Source organism: Capsicum annuum, chromosome 6 (genome assembly GCF_002878395.1).
Source record: "Capsicum annuum cultivar UCD-10X-F1 chromosome 6, UCD10Xv1.1, whole genome shotgun sequence".
NCBI lineage: Eukaryota > Viridiplantae > Streptophyta > Magnoliopsida > Solanales > Solanaceae > Capsicum > Capsicum annuum.
The window spans coordinates 156,937,935-156,943,934 of NC_061116.1; positions in this window are offsets into that span (position 1 = coordinate 156,937,935).

The window sequence follows — 6,000 nt, forward strand, 5'->3', positions numbered from 1 at the left end:
TGGTGAACTTTGGAGGTTCTTGAAGTTGGATGTAGGAGCTTAGAGTTTTTTTTTTTAGGGAATTTGATGAAATATAACATATAATGCTTCTAATAGTCTTTAATATAGGGTTTGGATGGATTTTGGGTGAGGAGGAATGACCAAAACGCCCCTAATAATCAAATAATTCTCGAATTTGTCCTTTGGTTGGCCTATTAGAAGTAGAAGGCGCTCTGGTGGGATCTTCACGGACAGAAAAAGATTGTAGTCAGTTTGATAATGATCGAGTGACATTGCCTCTTCAGCCCGAACCGAGGAATCCCTTAGATATGATGCAAAAGGGCTCTTAGTCTATCCTTGATCAGAGATTTCTCTATGAAATGGAGTTTTGATAGTCTGAAGTAGATCAACCATAACATTTTACTCCGATATCCAAATTAGATGAAACCAATTTCATTAGAAAGAGGACTCTCATATATTTCCGTTGATATATAGTATCTCACGTATATCATTGTGTATAAGGAGTTATGATCGTTTGAAGTTGACCCAAAAATACGTCAGGCCTCAGTACTTTTTCCTACATGTTTTACTGTTCACTACTATTCACAGTTTGATCGGAATGTTCATAACTCGTTGCTTGGGTGTCCGTTTTGGATGATCCACATATTATTGGTAAGCTTATTCGATACTCTATGCAATGGTATTTCATAATCTAAGACATTCCGCACGAAAAAATTATAATTTATTCTAGAAGATAGAACCCAACACGTTTACGCACAAAATTTCAATGAAACATTTCCCGGGGTATTACAACCTACTTCATCACCTTCTCCATCCCTATTTCCACCACACCCATCGGCCCTCCAAATTCCCATGCCTCATTAATGTATTAGTTATTTTTCAGTCGTAATTATTGTTTTAATGAATGAAATCTTTTGTGTAACCTATTTTCGAATATATTTCTAACATTTTATGATGTTCTTTTCTACCCAATTGTTGGACGTTAAATAAAATAAAGCACCAAGGTTTCAAATCTGATTGTAAAAGCAAAAGAGTTTCATGCAAAGACTTCACATCACGGTAAAATTTATGTGTGATAAAATAGGGATAATAAAATAACATGAACATTGGCAGCCGCACATTATATTGGGCCCCATATAAAGGTTGGCTAAACATTTGTAGCTTATAATCTTATCCTAGGCCATTTGTGCAACTAGATTTTTGTGCTTCTGTAAACATTCTTGTCCATTTCTCATACTCCTATCTATATCCTCAACTAGAATGGATATAAACCCAAAAAGTTCAATGAAAAAGACTCTACAGCTAACCACATCTCCCAAAGTCCTGGAGAAGCTATATTTTGAAAAAAAAAAAAAGAACAATGTGATGTCTTAGAGGATAAGATGAAACGAATTTTCAAACTCCTCCTGGACAAGGAGAAAGAAAACTGGATTAAATTTTTCCTGCTCTATGAACCGAGGCCCCTAACAAAGGCCTTTGACATCTACTAGAAAGTCCTAAAGGAAGACCGCGTGCAGTGTGGGGGAAAGAGAGATGTTTAGGCTTCTGTTTAGGATTATTACTTGTTACTTTTCTTCCTAGTGGTTGAACAATTAACAGGTCGTTTACTTCATTAAATGTGATATATCTTATCTTCTAGTTGTTCAATGTTATATTTTTGTGTAATTACTAGTCCTGCTTTTGAAGGTTCCTTTATTTTCACTTTATGGTTTATAGTGGGGCTAACATTGGTTTAAGTTATGCATTAAATGTTTGTTCCTGATTCATTTAGAACCATTCATTACCAACACAACATAGTTGAGACCTAATTCATTAGTCGTTCAAGTGCTAAGTACTAAACAAACAACAGTATTTAGCATTTTAACAAACACGTTTTTGTTGCATGTGTGAATACTCCAAGAACAAACAAAGCCATGACTTCTCAACATTACACTTATACATAAATTAAGAGTTATTATTCTCAATATAGTCAAATTCACAAGTTGAGAGGAATGACATCAGGTGCTCCATTTAACTTGCATAATTTTTTTCCAGCTACTCACTCAACAACTTGCGCTTTGAAGTGATTGTAATTTATTAAGTCTTGTTATTTCATGCCGATTATGTTCAAGTCCGATCAGAAATATGAAACAATATCGATTATGAGGTGGAAAATTTGTGACCTTCCTATCAAGTTAATTGTATCAACTACTCACTCAAATAAAACCTCTTTAAGAAGAGTTGAAGATTGAATTGTTTTGGGTCACTTCATAGATCATGTAATCAAGTCACTGTGGTTTTGGAGGGGGTACGCATCATGAAATAGGGTCCTCAATGTATCGTACTACTGACTCAACAACTTATGATTTCTAATTTTTTAAAAAAATTGTATACTATTAGCTTTCTTTATACCGATATCGCCCGGTCCAATTGGAAAATGCATAACGTTGTGGTATAGTATATGATCCTATCTTACTACACAGAGATTTACCAAGACCTATTTTTGTGTAAAAATTTTCCAAGCTTATCCTGTGGCTTTTGTGCTCTTCATGTAAAATTAAGATTTGCAAGTTCCTTAATCATACTTAAAAAGAGTAACTCGGACGGGTTTATTTGTCACATCCGTATAGTGGACTTACAAAGTGATAGGTTATGACAAAGAAAGATATAGGATCATCATTTTGATCTACCAAGTTAATTTTATCAAGTACTCACTCAACTACTACATCGTTAACCTCATAGTATTTTTTGACTCACCTTTTAGTTATGCAGATTTATTCAAGTCCAACAGATAATACGTAATGGTGCAGCATATTTATATGATCATTTTAATTACGGATTAGTTATATTGATACACTAAATTTTTACTACACACTCGTTTATCAAGAGCTATTCCGCATAAGAAGCGTTGCATCAAAGATTAAGTTATTTTGGGTCACTTCATTTCAATGCATTTGCATTGAGAAAGTTTGAGTAATCAAGTCACTATGATTTTAGAGGGTACAGGCATCATGACATAGGGTCCTCAATGCTTCCCACTAATCACTCAATAACTTGCGATTTGTAGTTTTTAAACAAAGTTGCGCAATATTACTTTTCTTGATACCGATTTCGTCCGGTCCAATTGGAAAATGTATAACGATGTGGTATATTTTATGATCAGTTTTTACTATGCAGTGATTTACCAAGGGTATTTTCGACTAAAATTTTTTCAAGCTTATCCTGTGCATTTTGAGCCATTCATGCAAAATTGAGATTTGCAAGCTCCTTAATCTAACTTCAAAAGAGACGGGTTTATTTGTCATATCCATCATAATGGACTTACAAAGTGATAGGTTTTGACAAGAAAAATATAGGGTCATCATTTTGACCTACCAAGTTAATTGTATCAACTACTCTCTCAACTACTACCTCTTTAACTCCACAGTAACTTTTTGAGTTACTTTCTATTATGCAATTTTACTCGGATCCAATATAACATTTGTAACGATGTAGTATATTTATATGATTATTTTAATTAGTAGACTAGTGAAAGATTATGACATCAACACATCACTTCATTGTCATTATATATATATATATATATATATATATATATATATAGAAAATATAGTAATATTGGTTATTAATGTATTTTAAGCACCAATAAAAAAATAAAAAATGGTTGTTCTGTGCTTTAGCTTTACTGTGAAAGGTAAGAACTTGGATACCTCAAAGGATGTGGGTTCAATTTCCAACAACAATAAGCCTTTTTTTTCTTACAGGAAGTGAGCGCCTACGCCCTCCCTCATTCGCAAGGAAACTATTTCCGGCTAAACAAATAAGAGATAGTTGGAAAATTGAGTTATTTTGGGTCACTTCAATATTAATGCATTTGCATAGTTTTAAATTATGACAACAAGTCACTACGATTTTATTGGGTAGGCATCACGAAATGGGCTCATCAATACTTCTAACTACTCACCCAACGATTTTCGATTTCAAGTCACAGTATTTTAAAGTTGAATTTCATTTTGCCGATATTGTTTGATTCCAATAGAAAGCACGTAATGAAGTGACCCATATTTTTTTATCATCTTTACTTTGAAATCATTTAGCAAGTGGCATTCTGTTTCAAAAATTTTTGTGGTCATAAGGTGTATTTTGAGTCATTCGTGCGAGAGTGAGTTTCGCAACACGAAGCCTCAAGATTAAGATTACAGTGGCGGATCTAGGATTTAAGGATAATCAGTGCTTACAACATTTTTAAACTGACAAAAAATAAAAAATTCACCTCAATGAGGTTCGAACATGGGCATTCCTACTAGTGGAGAAACTTAAAGTCAACCTAAATGCCAATGCACCTAACCAGCTTTTGTTGTAGTGGGTGCGTTTATATATTATATGCCTATTTTCATAATTTTTCTATGTAATTTTACTTAATCCACATCAAATTTAGTGGGTGCCAGAGTACCACACAAAATGAACGTAGGTTCGATCCTAACTCAGAAGAGATAGTTGGAAGATTGAGTTATTTTGGGTCACTTCAATATTAATGCAGTTGACTAGTTAAAATTATGATAAGTAATTGTGATTTTATAGGTTAGACATCATGAAATAGGCTCCTTCATACTTCCAACTACTCACTCAAAGATTTACGATTTCAAGTCATGATATTTCTAAAAGTTAAATTTAATTGTGCTGATATCATTCTATTCCAATAGAAAATATGTAACAAAGTGACCCGTCCTTTTATATCATCTTTAATACCAAGTCATTTAGAAAGTTGCAATCTGTTTCAAATATTTCAGAGGTCATAAGGTGTATTTTGAGTCATTCGTGCGAGATTGAGTTTCCCAACATGAGGCCTCTTGATTAAGATTGCAGTAGCAGACCCAGGATTTAAGGATAGTGGGTGCTTACAAAATTTTTAAACTGACAAAAAATAAAAATTCACCTCAATGAGGTTCGAACATGGGCATTCCTACTAGAGGAGAAACTTAAAGTCAACCTAAATGCAAATACACCCAACGAGCTTGTGTTGTAGTGGGTGCTTTTATATATTTTATACCTGTTTGGTAAGTTTTATATGTAATTTTACCTATTCTGTGTCGTGTTTAGTGGCCAAGTGGGTGCCGGAGCACTACACAAAATAGACGTAGGTACGGACCTGACTAAGAAGAGATAGTTGGAAGATTGAGTTGTTTTGGATCACTTCAATATTAATGCAGTTGAATAATTAAAATTATGACAACAAGCAATTGTGATTTTATAGTTTAGACATCATGAAATAGGCTCCTCCATACTTCCAACTACTCTCTCAAAGATCTGCGATTTTAAGTCACGGTATTTTTAAAGGTTAAATTTAATTGTCCCGATATCATTCCATTCCAATAGAAAAGACGTAACAAAGTGACCCATCTTTTTATATCATCTTTGCTACGAAATCATTTAGAAAGATGCATTCCGTTTCAAATATTTCAAATAGAAAATACATAATGAAAAGTCCCGAATTATTTTTATATAACATCCAATTACATGATTTATTATGTTTAACAACTACAGTTGCAATACTTTATCAATTATAGATCTCAATAATACTGTGTGATTCATATATTTGCTGGCAAACCTATGCACAAACCACACGAAAGAAGCATATTTACTAACTCTAATAAATCTACACCCATTGAAATGGTTGTAAATGCATTACCAACTCATGATCCATCTATATATGTGTGTTCAATATCACTTACCACAACATGTATTTATAGTCCTCAAATAATAACAAAAGAAAATTAATTCGCAAAATGGACAGAACACCCGTTAGAGGATCAAATATTCTAGGGGGTTGCGATTCCCCTGATGTGCCAGAGAAACTTTATGAAGAACGCAAAGGGAAATGCGAAGTACTTGAGGATGAGCTGACTGAACTCATTAAGTGTTTGTTCACATGGAAAAGATTTGTGTATGTTGAAAAGCTATTGCTTAACGAACAAGGCCCCTTTACTAAATCTTTTGACATCTATCAGAAGATAGTTCATG